Below are 19,965 nucleotides of genomic sequence, written 5' to 3'. Positions count from 1 at the left end.
CTTGAACTACCTACCTTGGAAAAACAGTTTTACTGAGACAAAGGAATCTTCAAGACAAACAAAAATTTGCTGAAATTCCAGGAGAAACTACCTTGGACAATACTGTCTAAGATATTAAATTTTTTTTTTAATACACTGGCCTGAAAAGCTCTGTGAAGTTGCTGGTTTAGAGACATGGATTCAGTTACAGCAAAAAACATGATTTATACAGTTTGTGCAAAAGAGAACGAATCTCATTTCTCACTGTGGAACAGGACTCAGAAGTATTTTACTTTATTTCTGGTAATTAGCGAAAGTATTTCAATTTCATGAGGACTAAGTAAACTAGTCTAGTGCACACTGACAAAATAAGTGATGATACCTGTGAAGGCAGATACCAGAGGTAAAAAGCATGAACTGGAGCGTTTGTTTTCTACATTTGGAAAAGCAAAGCCCTGTGTTTGCACTCACTGACAGTATGTACCTCATACAATAACAATATTGCTGCTATTATGTAATAAAATTGTCTCATAATAGAAAGTTATTAAAATAATAAATCCAACTAGCAATTAAATCTCAAAATGACAGAGCATTGCCTGTAATTAAAACACACTTCTACTTTCACCCACATTAGGCAGAGCAGCCTGAGTATCCTAATACAGCAGTTAGTCTTTATTAATTCCACCTTAATGAGGAGTCCTAGGACAAATTCAATATTGAAATTCAGAGTACCATCAAATGGTACATCATCTTAAATTAGCCTAAAATGAACAGTAACTGCCAAATGATGAATTCTAGAGTAAGCTGCCCATAGTGACAGGTAATGTGTCCCATTTATCTGTAAAACCACATGTCACTGCTCTGTAATAAGTCAACATACTTCTGTAAAAATACCACCACAGCAATAGCCAAGATGACAAATAAAACAGAATAACATTTCTGTCTTATCACTCTGACTACAAGTTATAGTAACTGCATCAGAAAATTAAAAGTGAGCTTTGTTTCCTATTGATAATTCCCTACTCACTACAGGAAATTCTGGGACATTGCCCACATCCCAAAGGGGGCAGTCTCCTAAGAACTTGTAGGTAGTATTTGTTACGCTTGGGGTGGAAACAGCAGATGCCTCATGTCTGATGCAGAGGCGTAAAACAAACCAGAATCTAGAAGATTCCTGTGCCAAGGATGAGCCCAGAGCAGGCACTGGGGGGGGGAGGGTGAGAGACCCCTGGGCTTATTTACACACCAGAACCCCACCTTGTTAAAGCAGACCTCGAGCTTGGCAGGACCTGAGTTGGTCACACAGAACAAGCCCCAGCAGCAGCACAACGGCACCTCTGGCTGGGAGCTTCAGCCAGCTAAGTAAGGGGTTTCTTTTCCAAGTTGTGCATCAGGGGACACACAGAGAAGTTCTACAAAGCTGGTAAAAGAAATATCCAAGAAAGATCTATTTTTTGCAACAAATAACTAAAACCTTAGAAGCGACTTTTGTCATCAAAAAAATTTTAGATGCAAGGTGGAATAATAGATTACTTCATTTCCTCCTTTCTCTTCAGCTCTGTGGGTTCCCTGGTCTACTCTGATTTTCTGCTTTTCTAGACCTTGAAAAACAAAATCTAACTGAAGTATACAGTAGAATTAGATACTTCAGATGCACAAACAAGACCCATGGATAGATCTGGTTTGGATGAGACACATAAGTGTTGATAGTACATACAGTGCTAACTAGTATTACCTGAAAGCAAGGCAGGAAAAGGTAAACATACAATGTTAGGACTCTTGAGAATCAAGTTTAGAATTTTTTTCAGTTAAATTAGGCACAAAATGATGAGAGATTAGAGTCTAACTTGTCTTATGTAGGCACTGCTTACCTCTGTCTGACCACTCTCCCCAACAGGAGACTGGAATTGGCTGGAGTCACTGCCCCAAATAAAATAATTACTTTTACAAGATTAAAGAAGCCATTACCAGGGTTTGCCTTTGCCCCAGCAGAACAGAGCAATGCAATTGTTCCATGCTGGAGACCTGGCAAGGACAAACAAAACTAGTCTGACACTCAAGTAGAGAGACAGAGACTTGCAGACACTGAGGGCAGGGTCCAAACTCACAAGGACTTCTTAAGTGACAATGGATCCAAAGGAAAAATTCTCTATGTAACACTTGGACACAGCTTTTTCTCCTGATCCAAGTGGATACTTATAAAATTCTCAGCAAGAATCCCAAAGGTTTTACTAACAACTATTCTTAATCCTCAACAGCTTAAATAAAAAACAGTGCCCACAGAGAAGGTTGGAGCTTTGAAAAAATTGTGCATCAGCTATAGAGAAAATGGATGAGCTCAGCAACAGTTCAAGAACCTTAAGATGGTCTGGGACATCAAGTCCCACTTCTGAAAGGAAGAGAAAGAATCTATGTTCAAGCAGAGACAGATGAATTTATGTTCAAGAGGTGACCTTTGCCAGTCAGAGACAAAAGAAATGTGAAAAGCAAAACAAACAAAAAAATCCTCAAAACCCAACAAAATTAATTCTTGAAAATAGGAAAGAAAGATTTGCGAATTCTAACTTTGCTTTTCGGCTTGACTTAATCCACACCCAGTCCAGTCTGTTTATATGGATTTGGTATGAAGGTTTGCTTGTAAGGAAATGTTTTTGAAGAAGATATTGCATTTGCTTTTGTTTAAATTAATTCTGAGTTAATTCAAAACTGTCATGTTTGTAGATGTGCAATTGCTCAGGCATCTCTAAGGGCAATATGTGGGAAGCCTCTGCCCCGAAGCTTGAGCTGGGGCATCCTTAAAAGGCACTGAGAAGATGTGTGAGAACTGGGATAACACAGAAGTGGGAGTCTAGGAAAACCTGAAGAAATGAAGGCAACAAAGAAGAGAAGACATGAGACAACAGAATTATTATTCTGAGGAGTGGGGAGAAGGGCAATGCATCTGTATCAAACATATAACCTATGTTTGATTAGTCACTATTGCTGTCGAAAAAGTGGTTTACAGTGAATTTCAAACCCAAGGTTAAGCTTAGAAACAAATTAAATTCTGAATGATTTAATGAAGACACGAAGGCAGACACAGTTTCCATGCTGCAGTGCTATGGACTGGTAGAACTTCTGTTGGGACTCCTTCACAATCCCAGTGAACAATGACAGGGAACTTATACTTGCAGTAATTAAAATTAATCTCTACAAGGTATTTAGCCCTCACATCCTTAAGCACTGAACTTTCATTTTATAATCAAAACACTATTAGGTTTAATAACAGTGTACAAAAAATAAGACCCAGCCTCCAACACTGCCTGGGGGAATGTGGCATCCTCACACTGGCACTGCTGCTGCACTTCCTGACAATGTTATACAGCAGTTCATGCAGGTCAAATATAATAACAGATCACAAAACAGTTATAGCTGTCAAAGTCACCAATATCACACAAGTCCTCTACCTCTGTATAAGGATGTTTTAACCCATTTTCAGTCTAGCAAAAAAAGCAGACAGAGTTGAAATTTGAACAGTGCATGGCCTCGAGACTGTGGCTCGCACAGTGGGATGCACAGCCAAGGGGGCCAGAACAACATCCTGGCAATAACTGTACGCTAAACTTAGTAAATGCAAGAATGCAACATTTTCATTCAGTTCTAATGTGTACAAACATTATAATACAGTCTTTAATTATATCCTCAATCTGCTGTTTTCCTTCATTTTAAACACTGATTTTAAACATTTTGCAGAATTGATAGGGCTCACTAAATCAGCAATTTTTTCAAATGTTGTGTTGAACACAACCATTCAAGTGTGGTCCCAGGAACTTGACTTACTAGAAGCTTTTGAACCTCTTGAAGGGAGGTTCAGGAGTCTTTTTTTTCTTCCATGAAGAAAACATGAATGAGTTTAGTTAAGAATGTGCTAACAAGTAATGTAATTATACTATTTTAAAAACACAGTCAAGGAAGACAGATTAGTTTCAAAAACACTATTAATTTTGAGTATCTGCATTTTACAGAGTATTTAGCAACTCAAAATTAAAAATATAGTTCTCATGTACTTAATTTTAGTGTAATATTCAAGACAGATGCTGTGGTGTCCAATCAAAACTACAGACCACAGTTTCTCATCAATTTTTTGTGTACATGAAAGAGAGTAATTATTTTCAGCTCCATGTAGTTTGCTGCTGTAATTTGCTGAAGGTCCCCTCAAGCACTTCTGTGGACCTCATGTGGTAGGAGAGGAAAAAGTAGTAGGGAAGAACATCTCAATCCAGCCCTGCTGCCAAGGAAGCGTTATGTGTAACATAACATAATTCCAGGGAAGAGAGACTTCTGTGTGAAAAGTTTGGTTTAAGCAATGTATTTAGCATCACTGAGAAATTCTAAAGCAGAAGCAGGGACAAAATCTGACTTACCATGATAGGTTCTACTTGCAGAAATCCCCCTTCTCTCCTGCATGCCCTAACTCATTTTGGTGAAGCAAATGAGGCAGGCATCCACACTGGTAAACCCACCTTCTCCCTGGAGAATAGACAGAGAAATCAGCAAGTAAATGGCAACTCCCAGCAGCTGATATCAGCTAAACACCAGTTATTAAACACCTTGTTCTGTTCACTGTCCTGACCAAGGCTGTTCCTCTGGGGATCTTCCATCTAAGTCATCCTGTGGGTTAGACCATCTTATTACACAACAAACTGCTAAGAAATACAAAAGCAAAGAACCAGACCCAAAACAGAACTTCTGCAGTGACAGATCAACTGCTGCAGCAGTTCAACATGGCAATGGTAGGGGTGGGTTAGGAACTTACACAGCATCCAGGCTTTGGGAAGCCATTTAATGAGTAATGCTGCATCATCCACCAGCTCTGTGTTGCCACAGGAAATAGGCATGCTGGTAGGCTGTTAATAATTTCAATTGGTTTCTTTGGTTGGCTACACTTAATTGTTGTCAACCAGAAAACAAATTAAAATTTTCCTTTTCTTCACCACATCTTTTGCTCAGCATTTCACAACAACTCAGGGACAGGTGCTGATATGGGGGGTGGAGGGATGGTTACAGCTACTTACAGGAATGAGGTAAGTAGGCCCCTTTTCTGTTCCTAGTATGTTTGCCTATTTAGGAAGACAGGAGGCAACTATCCAGCTGATTTACTTCTGATTTTGGAGCTCTGCAGTATCATGTGCCTGTGAGGATGGAGAAAAGACCAGAACATGTTTTACTGTTTTACTCCCAACAGTGACACTGTAAAGTACTGTTCTGCATCCATTTGTCATACCCAAAGCACACCTTGACCCTGGAACACTAATCTGTACCACTATTATGGGAAAAAAATTTCTTCCTTTCCTCCAGCTTTGACCATTCCCAAGATTGGTACGAGCACTTCAGTATCTCACTGTTGAGATCACAACAGCTTTTCTATCAAGAACTTGAGCCAGATCCCAATCCAATTCAGATTAAACAAAGTCCATTACCAAAAGAAAAACAGAAAGGAAACTTTCTGGAGGGAAAGTGCCTGACCATTGGCACACATGAACCCGGACAAGAGCGTTCTAAAGGGGAACTCAACAAACCCACTTGGGCTGCCCTAGGAGGGGCATTGCTTTGGCCCTGCAGAGCTGATGCACATCAAATGACAGCTTCTTGTAAGTCCAGCCCTCTTCCTGTTTGGTTCAGAGAAACAGAGGCAATATACCTCAAACCTCAGTTTAGAGGGCTGTTTTTCTACCAATTTGACCAGTTCTGTCAGTGACAGAACTGAGTAAATTATTCCAGCTGATCCAATATATTTAGTCCCTTTCTGCTTATGAAAAATTCATCTGCAAGTTGAGATTTACTGATTTTTTTTTTTTCAAAAAAAGTGGTATGATAAAAAAAAACCCAACAAACCCCAAACCAACAAAGCACTGCAGCCTGATCTAAAAGAATCCTCAGTATTAAGTAAATTAGCCATGAAGCACAGACCCAAGTGATTTAATGAGCTTTATCTTACATGTTTTGCTTTCTGACTGGATTTGCAAGCATGTTGTAGTTTATCTAGTTTTAACCTGCTTTACTTACTAAGAGACCAAAAATGATCTGCACATGCTCTTCTTTTACAGCCTGTTTAGTGATACTGGGACCAAATATCATTATTTCTGACAGTGGCTAGACTCTGCTTCTCTATTACTCTATGTGTCATTAATCAAGGTCTTAAAACATAATTCTGTAAAGTTTTTAGGGATATAATTTTTATAATTTTTAAATACCAAGAATAATTGCTTTCTCGCAATTCTTCTAATTTTTATTCCTCCTAGTTATAACATATTACACTTTCTCCTCCATATATAACTTGCTTTTTCTTTTGTATTTATGTAAGCCAATCCACATATTTGTAAAATATATTTCTTTTCCAAAAGACAGGCTGACAACCTCTGTTTTCCATTTCCCTTTTTCACTCTCTCAGCTATATTTTTTCCAAGTATATGCTGTCACACAAATATATCTCAATATAACACACCTTCACTGGTCATTTTTAAAGCCATCAAACACCACCTGCTCTACAGGTTCAGTTGAGCTTTCACCTGGTGAACTCATGGCAGCCACCAGGAATACTAAGTTCACTATTCCGTGGAATTCCACTGAAAAGGGAAAACAGCTACTGGAACCTGACCAGAAAGAACTAAGCAGTCTCCATATTCATACACAGAGTATTTCCAAGGGGTAGTGGTTACAAAAACAGCATATTTAAGATTTAGAAAAGAAAGACACAACTCCATGCAGTTGGGAACTTATATGCACATTTTTACAAATACCTACTGAATTTCATATGCGAAATGTTACTTAGATTGTTGACTAAAGATAAAACACCTTTGCTTCCCAGCATTTTAAGAGACAAGCCAAAATAGCAAATCAAGAGGCTTTTAAGAGATTGCCCAGATGCTTTTTTGACTCTTGCAGAGGTCTTTATTTCAGACTTCTAGATTGAAGCGTTCCCCACCCTTCACTCCCAGCTCACTGTAGTGTTTATATTGCTGTGTGCAGATGGAACAAGTACACATAATTACACCAAAATTCTCTTAGCTGAAAAATGATGCTCAAGGTCTTTGAGTCCATCTGATTCCTTTCCAACAGCACCATTTCATTCCCAACACACATCACAGTCCCACGCACAGAGCACTGGAAACAAGGGGTGCATCAGCAACGCTGGTGGCGAAAACAAAGGGACCCGTGGCTGCTGTGCTGCTCTGGTGCCCTCACATCCTGCTGCACACTCACAAAACTCAATTAACACTTCAAGGAACAGCATGGAAGAACCACCCAGAGTATCACTGGCCATCAGAGTGCCCCTCTGTCTCTCTGCACGTCCATTTAAAAGAACTGATTTATTGCAGAAGTTAAAAACCAGCCAGGACAGAGTTCTCTAGACAGAAAAAAGGTGAAGTAAAACAATGAATAGGTATTGAAGGGATGGCACAGAAAAGTCTCTCCTGGTTTCTCTACCTCCTGCTAACACCATCCCTGCATCCTTGCATGCACCCACTGGATAACAAATAAGAGGGTAGGAGAATGAGAGGAAGTATATTGGTCTCATCCTAATTGGGTGAAATTCATCCAACAGCACAAACCAAGGACAAGGAGACACAAAACTTGTCTTTCAGTGCAAAAGCCTGGTACCTGTGCTTGTAAATTAGGGATTGAAATGAAACTGTAATTGCCAACACAAGCAATGAATTTGACCTCAGTATTCAATTCTACATTCAGCTGTTTGGTGAGTCTGTCAAAGTGATTCATACATAATGAAAGAAAAACAAATGACAGGAGTCAAACTGAAACAATCACAAGAAAATTTTTCTGGAAAGAACATGAAACATTTGCAGTCAGTTCCTATAAAGGTAATTAATACTCTCAAAACTCAATTTGTGTCTTGTTTATGGTATAACCAAAATGTGACAATCTCTCACTAATGACTCATGAAGGTTTTGGTGTAGTAATATCTTGGCATGATTAAACTCTAATAAGTACTGTATGTTAATTCATTTATTAATCAATATATTGATTAAATTACTGTTTAAGTTCAGATTTAAAATTTTATCTTTGAAAATCAAAGCAGACACTTCCAGTCATGCAGATGATGGCTACACGTGTTTTTTTATTACATACAGTGAGATTTCCAGTTTCAAAATGCAAACAAGAACCTCTGTGAACAATTTTATTCTGATTGGTTCCATCACGAAAGGCTGTAACAGGACATTACAGCCACAGTGGAAATGCCCATTTGGAGGTTTTGTCAGGATTAGGAACTAAGGTGGTTTTTGTAAGAGCTATTGAACACTGACAGAAGCACTGAGGTATTGGAAAGCTGTCTGTACATTCCCTTTAGCTCTCAGTAGCACATGTCATTTAGAAGCAGCAATTTTTTTGTCCAAAGCTCCAGTTTAACACGTGATAAACCTCTCAATTATGTTTTACATCCGTAGTAACATCATAAAGAAAACACAGTAAATGTCTGATTTTGACTCATCAAAACCTACAGACACCTTTTTATAATGGAAAATTCTCTTTTTAATTAAAGACCTTACACATGACACATACTTCTTTATCAAAAAAAAGCAAAGGCACTTTTCCAGTGCCTAAATCTAAACTCTCACGTTTATCCATGATCTACATTCATCTTCTGAAATAAAACAGCTACAACCCCAATCGAAGAGGAATCAACCTTTTGAGGCCTTCTAGGTTTCAGCATCATCTTTGAGTCAGTGCTGACTAGTTTTCCTGGGAAAGTGGTGCGATGGATGAAAAGACAGAATGGGAGAGATATGTGGCCTGGAAAAGCATTAATGGAGTCTGAATGGACTTTTTACCCACTGAATAATCCACCCAGCAGACTGGCAGTTTTTCCCCAGTTTGCTGTTGTGTGCTTATGAACCCTTGTACACCCCGGTTTATTGTCAAAATTTATAGATCCTGCTGTACCTCCATATTGTCCCTATTTCTCCCTCAGGCTTCCCCTTTGAAAGCTGTTTATCTCTTCTTCTCCTCTGTTTTCCCATGCCTCTGTTACTGATTAGCTGTAGCTATCACAGTGCAGAGAGAGCTACCATTAGTCAGCCCCCTCTGATACTCGAGAGTTCCACCCATCTCTCCCCTGTCCCCCTACCACATCTTTCCCTGAGCTGTCAATCTCTTGCACCTCCCTGGCTTAGCGTCCACCCCTCAAACCGCGGTTTTTTAAACCCTTGTTTCCCTTGAATAAACTGGCATTGCATCACGAGACCTCAACTGCGTCCGAACCCTAACCGCAGTGCTCGGTCCCAATTTCCCCTATCCCTGCGGACCGAGGCAAAGTGGTACAAAGCAGACAGGTGGAGATGGGGGATAACATCCATTGTTCATTCGGGGACAACAAAAGTGAATTAACTGAAACATCTTCCTTCTCTTCAATAGCCAAGGAATATTTTACCAAGAGTAAAAAAGACTAAATTATTTTGCTGCCTAGTTACACATCATTAAATTAATCTGACTCTTCTGTGCTGTCAGAACTGCAGCCAGCTGCTCCCATCAAGTCTCTGTAAACAGGAATGAGAAATAAATACAAGATCATAAAACTTGTTTTTATCTCCCCAATATTGTGAACACCTACACTTCATTGAACAAACTCAATTTTAAATGCTATCAAATAAGTAGCTCTTTTTTCCCTAGCCATTGAAAGCCCAGAATTCTTAATTTATTGAGTCCTAAGGGGCTTTTTTTAAAGTTAAAAATGGTATGGATCTAAATTGAACTCCAGAAGCTGATCTTGACTACGTATCTATCTGTGCACTTGCATTAAAACATCTCATTTTGTTGCCTTACTTTCATTAAAGGAATAAGTTTCAGGGAATAAAAATTATGCCACATTTCCACACATGCAAAAGTCCCAAGACATGTAATTCAAATCTTAATTATTTTTTCCTATATAAACCAGTCACAGGATTTGCAAAGAAAAGAAATTTTTCCCCTTTCATAGTCAGAATACTGAAGCAAAATCCACATAAAAACATCAAATAAAGGTTATCTGTAAGCTAAAATACAAATCTCGTAAAGAATATTTAGTGTGGTATGCCCCAGCTTTTTGTTAATATTTGAATTCACTGTTTTCATACAAACTCTCAAGAATTGTGCTGTACCCTAAATCACAGACATTAAATTCCAATTCTAACATTTTTTCTCTCACACACTGCCATCATTACTAACATAAAACATTGAAGTAAAAATTTCTTTGTGGATAACATGAAGCCAGCAAGTGCATTGGTGTAGGTTTCAAAATAATTATCACTTGGCTTAACAGTTGAAAAAGTTATCTTTTAAGTCATGTTTACATTTATTTTGTCTTGAATTTGGCAGAGCTTAGACCCATACAAATATGCTGGCATGATTAGTTTTACTCTTTAGACTGTTCACATAAAGGCAAACACCTCGTCATCAGCATGACAGTGTGTTTGAGATCTATTAGAACACAGAGGAAGAAATCCTAATTTCATTGAGGCCAGAGAAAGCTGTCCAGGAGCTTCACCTATTAAACATCCTCTACATATTGTGAGCTCTCTAACTAAGCAAATACACCCAAATCTCGGGGGAAGATGATCAATACATCTCAACAGTAACTGACTTTTACCTGTGGATTCTCTCTTTTTTTTTTTTTTTGTAGTTCAAAAACTTTCATATTAAAATGTGTTTCAGTTTAAAAAATATATATAAAAATAAATGTCTATATATGCATGTGTATATATATATATATATATATATACATAAATCTGCCTTGCGCGTTCATTATCATTTCCCTCAAGCCTCTCAGACTTTGGTACAAGACAGATCTTGAACTACTACTAATCACTTGTTCTTTTCATTAATCAAAGTTTCTAATCACAACTCTTCTATCATACTCCATTACAGGCATACAAAGTTATTCTTTTTACTAATCTCAAAGTATGTCCTTCATTCATTCCTTCTGTCATTCCTAGGCAGAAGATGAATGACTTCTTAATTTCTGATGATTTCTAACTTATCTTCCATAAATTTCTGATAAAAAGCTATTTTTAAATTTTATACACATGCAAAACCCCCCCAGCAGTAACTGCTCAAAGCTACACTGGGAACTGTCCCTGAAAGTCAGGAGCAAAGCAACTTCCAAGGCCTGCAGACACTTCAGGAGTGGTTGTGTTAGGAAAACCTCTGGCTAGAGAGCTGTACAAACTTCAGCAATGCAGTGGAGTGCACTGCTGCAAACAGAGGTATCCTCTTCCAAAAGAACACAAAAGCAAGCAATTCGAGTTACTCTTACACATCTACACCAACCACCTCATTTGCTGACTTCACAGGAAAAACAGCCACAGTTTCACCCTCCAAAACATCTTTACAACACTTCATCAACTTCATAGGGACCGTTTCACCTTCACAAATAATAAAAGCAACTCTACTTTTAAAAGAACCATACTTTATGAACTATAAAACACACCTCTAGATACAAAACCTGACAAGCTCTGAAGCCCACTACAGAAGAGTAGTACTAGGTCATATTCCAAAGTACCTGATCAGCTGTGACAGGACCTCTCTGGTCACTACTGGATGACAAAATATAACCCAAAAGTAGAGCACACAGTGTGCACAGATGCCTAAAGGCTCACAGTGTAAAGTGCAGTCTCCTGTTCATTTTAGCTTCACCTCATGAGACCTATTTTCCCCTAAACCCTATTTCACCCAATAAAGCCATTTTCCAGTTGCCACTCTCCTGATAATGCAAAAAGAAAACAAAAGATTGACTTGGAGGTTAGTGAGAGGCTTCTTGTGAAAACAGAGAACCTGCCCCTGTTTTCTGTGATCATGGAACCATTGTTTCTCTCAGAACCGAGGGTTGAGGGAGGAGGAAGGTGGGTTGTGGTCAGCCCCGTCCCCACAGTGTGGCTGAGCCGTGGAGGTTCAGTGGCTGCACTCAGAGAGACTCAGTGTGACCTTCTGTGCTGCTTCCCCGCAGCTGCCCAGGGGTCAGGGGTGGGTGGGAAAGGAATGGGGAGCAAAGACACCACAACCTGCAAAGTCTGAGCTGTGCTGAGTGATAATCTTGCATCGTGAAATGCCAGCAGAGCAAGTCTGACCTCTGGACAAGACAAGGAGATTAAGGAAAAACAAAAATGACTAAGGGAAATTCTCCCTCTGATTTAATGAGGTAGGTGGGGGAGAAAATATTATGAACTGCAGGCAATAACTCTCCTATCATTCAAAATAAATATCTACAGCTCAGATGTCAATGAAGGTTTTCCAAAAAAACAATTACTCAAAACCTCTTGTTAAAGGAAGACCAGAAAGAATTAAACCATCTTTCTTGTTTTTCAGAGATGCTCTAAGTGGAAAACATGATGATTATATGATGAGCTGTCACTCGGCTACAACCCACTCAGTTCTATTACTGCTTGCTACAGCTACTTCAATATTCAGCCAGCTCAGTTACCTTTTATGTTCATCACATGAAGAAACTCTCAAATGCCCCTTATGACACAGGGCAATCCTTGCCCTCAGAGTCCAAACTGATTTGATCTCTTTTTGCTTTATTGCAATTTAGGACTGTACTGTGAAAGAGAGTAGGAACCCTGTTTCCATATCCTTTGGATTTCCTGCACCACACACATTTTTCTCTGCCCTTCCTTTTGCTTTCTAGAAGACTGAGGTTACAGGGTACAGTGCACCATTTGCATATCAAAAGCAGCAGCACTTTACATAAAAATGAAAAGTAGGCACTTTTCTGGTTTCTGTGACTAAGAGCTCAAGATTTCCTTCCTCTGAATCTGTAACTGCAAAGTCAGGTGTTACTCAGTTCACCAAGACTGGTTCAGATAAATATCTTAAAAGTGAAGAAGCTCCCCTACTACCCAGTGTTACCTGATACATATTTGCCAGAGACATTTTCTTTCCAGACACTCTTCTGGAGCAGTTAAAGACTTCACTGTCTTACCTGAAAGAACATAAGACAAACATGCAGTCAAGTTCAAAGATCACAAAGAAACGATTCTTATGTATCTCAAGTAATATTCTCATTGTCTGAGAATGCTGAATGGCACTACCTTGGGGTATTTCAATGTCTTTTTTCAGTTGGTCACCACAGTCTCAGACGTGTCAGATTTTGTTATTAAAATAAGTAGGATGACTTTCTGCTCTACTTTACACAATCTAACAAAAGGACATATATACAGAACCCTGTCCAGGTTACTGTAACTTCATGTTGAGGTAGGAGCCTTGCCCTCAGTTTCTACATGGAGGTGCCTTTTCCAAAGCAGAATGCCCAAGCCTGGTGTTAAGGTACACACAAGCTGTTAGTGCAGGAGAGGGAGCACACCAGGAACTCTGAGCTAACTTGTGACCTCGGCCAAGCCCCAAGAGGCTCAGCCTTCACACCATAATACTGCACCCACTGTGCTCATCAGGAGGCAGAAGGGATTCAAGCACTTGCTGAAGTTCAATGTGCCCCAAGTGTACCACACCTACCTTTTACACCCTCGAGGCATCAGATCAACCACCATTAACCTAAAACCACCATCCACCCTCCAGAAAGCAGACAGGTAAATGAATACGTAAATACAACGATATTTATAGTTCTGTTTCTGAGAAAGACCCTTCCTGCCCCTTAGTAGTGGTCTGTAGTGCTTGGTATGCCATGGATGAGGCTAAAGGTACAAGCTGTTGTATCCCTGGGAGGCACAATACCTGCCCATCTCTACATTGCTCCCCTACCCTTTTTGCTGGTGGTCACAGACATCAGGGAGGTAAGTGCAAAAAGGCTTTAGAAGGGGTAAAAGAGGGATGCAACCACGTCCCTTCTCCCCCATAACATGATTCTGATATGTGACATCAATTTTAATGACTTCCCTGCCTAGAAATGTACCTGGCAACCCACACACCCAGACAGAGCAGAGAGGTGGGAACAGCAAAATGAATGACTCAGAAACACCAGCTGTTTACCACAGTGTCTCACTACTCCAACAGCAGTGGGTAGTGTTTGAGCTGTCCTTGACCTGCCAAATCCCTCTTCAACTACTTCCCACCATTAGAAATGCTGATGTGTTTCCAAGTCCTACCATGAATGCATTACCAATTGCATTAGAAAGATCTATCTGCTTCAGATGGTTTAAAAGAAAAATAGGTAGCAGACAACTCTTATGGTCAGGAGAATCATGGAATACTGGCAGTACAGAGGATTACACATTCCTTTGACCTGTGCCAGCCAATCAAGGTGGTTTATCATTCATGACTGATTTCCCTATATGTCTTCAGTGAGAGTCAGATCATTTGAAGAAATTGCACGGGATCAGAAATGAGAACCAGTTTTTAAAATCAGGCTGTCTGAACAAACTTCCTTCCATTTTCCATCTATTTTTCACTTAATAAAGCACGCAATGCAATGGCAAGCTCATGAAACACAACACAAATGTGTTTATGAGTGCATTGCTATTTGCATAGGAATCTTCATGTTAATCCACTTCCCTTTTCAAGTAAATTTTCCCAGATTCTCAAACACATTTCTGTACCAATGCTCTGTGCCTTGCACAAAGCCAATAGTAATTCCACCACCATGTTATTACAGAGAAAGAACAGAAGAGTTGCTGCCATCACTCTCTGTAAGCCTTTTAGGATTGCCAGTCATCTGAAATGCTGTATCCTTTTATTGCACTTTGAGTGGCCAAAGGGCCACTCAAACCTCCTCAAACTGTAAACTGGCCTTGGCTGCTGAAGTCTTATATCTTATGGTGAATAAATTGTTTTCTCTTTAATGGCTGCTAAAGCAGACACTGAATTTGTTAGGTATTTGGAGAAAACTGCACCCATCTTCCTACAAGGTTCTAGATCTGTGCTGATTCTTCCAAGACACTGAAAAGCCAATCCTACACAGGAGGTGTTCAAGAACCTGGGTTCCCCAGGGGCTGACCGGACTTGTTTGGTTGGCAACAAGTGTGAGAAAAGCAGACATGTTTCAGTACATGTAGTCCTACTCTCTGGCAGTCCACACCAAAGAGAAATGAAGGAAAAGGATCTTTCTATTAAACTTCATGAACTGGTAAGAGATGAAAGGCACACAGAACATAAGTAAATACTGACATCTGACCAGTGTGATCTAAGGATAACCACTGACAGGTTCACAGGGATAATCACATTCAAACCAAGGCTGACTGGATACCCATGTGAGCATTTTTCACTGCTCTATTTCTTATGTGGAATATGGAGAAGAAACTTAAAATTCCCAATGTCAACAGCATACACATTTTGGGGGGGGAACAAAAAAATAAAATCACAATTCAGCTATCGAAACTATCTTTTACATCCAGTACCATCTTCAGCCCAATCCTGCCTTTCTGCCTGCCTGATGTATTCAGAGGTTGTTGCTGGAGTCACTTCCTCTTGCCTGTCCTATTTAACAAATGTAATTCAAGAGAATAAAATCAACTACTTCTGCAATAGCAGGAAGGCACACAGTGAACTGTGGAATACCAAATCTACCAATTCACTTTATTCAGTGGATACAAATTTTACCCATAATACTTCTCTGTAACTGACTGATACCAAAACAGAACAAATAATTCAGTAATCACACCTGCACCCAGAACAGTCTGTCTTGTTCAGGACTGAGGTCATCCAGAGAGGGGAGTTTGCAGTGCAGCTGCTGCACTTTACATAAACACAGAGCTTCCATGGAAATTTGAATGCTTGCTTATCACTCCTCCTCCCCTTTTTTTTTTTAATATAATTTTCCTATACATTTTGGAAAACTGTAAATTTTGTGGGCAGCTGTGGGTTTTTTTCCTAATTTGAGAATTAAATACATCTCAAAATTATTTCCTATTGTAAACAACAGAGCTGTCTGATGATTTTAGCATGATATTAACAGAAAGTTGCTAACTATTTTTATAGCATAAGACACCATTTTTAACTGCCTAACCCTACTTTTTAAAAGCAGGCAAGACAGATTTTAAAAGGAGAAATGCCCAGCAATCCAGATTAAGTGTGCCAAACTGATGTTTTATGCTTACATGGGTACAGACTTTCAGTGGCAGAATAACCCAGTGTGCACTCGCTTCTCACAATGCTCAGTTACTCCAAAAATGACCCTCCTCCTCCACATCTGTCATTTTGCTAAACAAATAGCTCATCATAAGAGAATAGTTACTGTCATTTCTCATGTGCTAAATCTATATTCTCTTCACAACACTCCTAAGGGTTCACTTTTATTAAGAGCATTATGCAGTGTACACCTTCTCAGCACTTGCCAAAACCACATTCTAAACATTTCTCAAACCATGCTAGTAAAGTTTGAATGCACAGGATAACCCAAGTCATGTTGACAGCTACCATGTAACAGAGACAGCCAAAAAATGGTGCAGTACCAATACATGTTCAGTAAACCCCAAGATAACTTAATTATAATATCTATACGTTCATGTTTCATTGACCTACATCCAAACAGATTCAAGCTCTTATTTTGCAAATAGATCAGCATGAGCGCATCTTTTTTTACCCATGTTCCTGAAACAAGCCACAAAAGATAAATATCAGATGTTTTGGTGTTGGCCAGTCCAGGTGTTCTAGCTGAGCCAAAGTCCCCCACTGAAGCCAGCTGGGAATCCCACTTCAACAAGCATTCTTAGTGGGACCCATTCAAATTCTCACACAGGCTGGCAGAATAAGCAGGAAGTTCAACAACAAAAAAAGGAAATATATTTGCATATTTCAATGCATTAATATAATGCAAGACTTCCATTCTTATTTATTCAAGTTCCTGTGTATATGTAAAAGAGGATGAAGAAGTAAAATTTTCCATTTCAACTACAGATTGTGCTAGAAAAAGCATCAAAAGAGGAAAATGTGTCTCTGCCAGTCCAGCTGAATGTCATCTAGTCAACTGTTATAAAAGGTACTTACTGAAATGAGTGGTACAATCACCATTTCTTCAATTACAAAGAATCCTCTCTGAAGCTAAAAAAATGCAACGTGGTTGTTTTGCACTATTACTGAGTGTGCTTGCATTACATCAGTGTTTGCATCAAAGCTGGTGGTGCAAAGAGGAGAGCAAAGCCAATTTTATGAACTGATGTAATCAAGCCCAGCATCTCTCTGGGGGTTTTTTGTTCCTGTGGCCACAATGACATCAGCCCACTCTGCCTATTCAGTAGTGCAGGGCAATGACAGCTCTTCACCTCTGCTCACACACTTCTCCCTTCTTTTCCTCCTCTTTTATTGTGTCAGGATGTACAAGCAGGAGGACTCCACTTTCTTAAGTCCTATTTCAGTGGGACACAACACAATACTTGCCTCAAATTTGTCTCTCCTTGCTCTCAGTGTTTCCAGCTATGGTACACATCAAAACTTGACTTCAAGTGGAAAGAGAAATCCCAGGAATTTAACTAAGCACATCTAACCACATTAAAGTGGGTCAAGGATTCCCACACTGGAACCCACCTATCAATTGTGTGTATGGCCAGTCTTCGTGAACGAAGATTTGGGAAAGGTCTTTACCCTTCGAGCCCGTGCAGTGGATTTTTTAGGTGAGACACAGTGTGCGCTGAGCTGAGCCCACCCTTTAATCCTAAGGTTCATCTGCCGGGGCCGAGCGAGCTTGGACAGTGGCAGTGAGGTCCTCAGGACGCAGGTTTGTTTAGAGTGACCTTCTCTTAGATGGATGGCCTTACAGGGCTGGCGAGCTCCATCTGCCCGGGGGAGTTTCCCTGATCGGGAATCAAACCCAGACCGCAGCAGTGAGAGTGCTGCATCCTAACCACTAGACCACCAGGGGTCCCCTGACTGTTCAAGAAACAGCTGTACTTCAGTGGAGCAGATATTTATCCATGCACAAGCTGGCCTGAGGGATTATGGAGCTGTTTGTGTGCCCAGCTGGTGCTGCAGCCCCATGACACCCACGCTGCAGTTCCACGAGGTCCCCCCCAGCATCCCAGTCTGCTCCCACAGCTCCACATGTGTTTCAAAGGCTCCCACCAACCCAGGCAAGTAACTCTGCTTTTCTGTATCAGGTTCTCTTCCTGTAAAGCCAGAGTAATTATAATTATCCTAATCTTAAAAAGAACTTATTGAAGAGAGGTTGATTCACTTTTGGTTGACATAATCTAGCCCTGGAATTCCCCATCTAATTCGTTCCCTCATCTGAGACACAACATCTAGGCCAGAATACATTAAAGAAAACACATTTACACATGGAAAATATTGTAAAGCTTAGTGGCAAATATGATCTGTTACTGAGACTACCAGTACACACAGAGTACATTTTGTGAGTTTTTCTGCTAAGAGATTCCTTGGGTCTGCTCTGCTGTACAGGACACAAACATACCTCTGCACAGTAGCTGGTATCAAAACTGTTCCAAAGGAAAAAAAAAAAACACCAGCAAAAATATCTACCATCAAACCAACCAACCTATCAACCAAACAATCCCCCCATCTCTACTTCTTTCTCAATGTCTTAAACTATTAGAAGAAATGAATAAAGAGGAAAATAGCAGTATCTTAGATACTCACATTTCTAGATTGATTTTTTTGAAGCTTTTGCACTGTATTATATCTTTTGCAAGGTTTAAAGAAGGTAACATTATGGAGCACCTAGGCTACAATGAAAGTAACCTTGCCATAGACATAAAAAATTAAATGTCATGCTAGATAGCTATGCACATCAGATTACCACAGATTTCTTCTTACCCACTTCGTATATTCTTCAGCTGAAGTCAGATAAATAATTTCCGTATTTGTCATTATAAATGTAGACAATAACAAAAATATGATTCTCTGTAGCTGAATTGCCTCCTTCAATCCCTAGAACTGATGATTTTTATTTGCCAACTGTCCTTCCCATTAGTAAAAAGTAGCACAATCCCCCCACATCTGCTATGATTTTTGAGCAGTTTACCAAGTAACACACAAAGAAATGAACAAATGTCTTCCTAACTAGAAGTCAAATGCAGTGGAATAAAGCTATTATAAATGTAAAAAACTACAAGTGTGTTTTTATGGACAGAAAGAAAATGTCATGTACATGTTTAAATGTATACAGGTATTACATGTTTATAGAATTTATATGTAACATATTATATGTATACTGCATCTATATTATCTATATGTCTGCATATTATGGCTATATTTATACAGATATAAATACACATACTTCTATCTCTAGATATTATAGGTTTCTTAACTAACATGACATGTGGGAGAAGCTGTCAATTTTAAACAGAAAACCCCTAGCCCTTCTGTAAGCCATGCACTTAGAGCCTAAAGGATTTATTTAATATTCTTCTTACTTGCGGCTGACAGACATCTGACAACACAGAAATGTAACATTTCATTTAATTTCTCCATAGGCTTATTCCACCGAGCCCCAGATGTTTTAGCAAAAGAAAGATGTTCCACATTTTTGGGGTGGGGGATGGGAAATTTGTTTACAACAAATGTCTCTTGCTTTATTAATTTATACAAAGAAAAAAAATGAGGCATTAATTTTTAAAAGCAAATAAAAAATAAGTAGTAAATTATTCTTGTTGATTACCTTGCTTGTCTCTTTTCTTTTTGCCTTCCTTTTTTTTTTTAATGTGTGCTAAGGCACCATGTGTGGCAGAAACCAGATGGAAGTTTCTAGAGGACATTCCATGTCATCCTCCTAAACTTATCAACATATCAATTCTTTTCCCTCTGACAGAAAAAAGTCAAATTGCTGCAGAAGACAGGAATCTCTTTCTAGTTTCATGTCACATGAATTAAGCAGTATATAATGACATGCAACTGGAAAAGATGATAATAATCCCTAAAATGCATTGTAAGGTAACTACGCTCCATTTCATTGCACAAGCCTTCCAGAAGCATTGATTTCATGCCTTTATTTAACCTGTAATAAACTATGAAGAGGTTTTTTCACAGAGCAAGCAGACTGTAACAGAGGTGGAGATGACACAAGGCAAGAGTTTCTAACACAAAATCACACCTTTCCCAGAGGCTCAGATG

At 39.3% G+C, this 19,965-nt stretch overlaps 1 protein-coding gene across 6 annotated transcripts in view; it reads right to left on the bottom strand.

Annotated features, from left to right (window-relative positions):
- Positions 1 to 19,965, bottom strand: part of OTUD7A (OTU deubiquitinase 7A) — a 131,448-nt gene that overhangs the window by 81,553 nt on the left and 29,930 nt on the right. For all 6 annotated transcript variants that reach the window (XM_032699945.1, XM_032699944.1, XM_032699948.1 and 3 more), the window contains exons 2-4: positions 12,859 to 12,931; positions 5,034 to 5,150; positions 4,383 to 4,488 (exon numbers count right to left, since the gene is read on the bottom strand). The gene's annotated coding sequence lies outside the window, so the exon portion shown is untranslated. The remainder of the gene's footprint in view (positions 1 to 4,382; positions 4,489 to 5,033; positions 5,151 to 12,858; positions 12,932 to 19,965) is intronic.

This window comes from Chiroxiphia lanceolata, chromosome 12 (assembly GCF_009829145.1).
Source record: "Chiroxiphia lanceolata isolate bChiLan1 chromosome 12, bChiLan1.pri, whole genome shotgun sequence".
Lineage (NCBI taxonomy): Eukaryota > Metazoa > Chordata > Aves > Passeriformes > Pipridae > Chiroxiphia > Chiroxiphia lanceolata.
The sequence above is the reverse complement of the archived record's forward strand: the minus strand, read 5'-3'. Positions and strand labels throughout refer to the sequence as shown.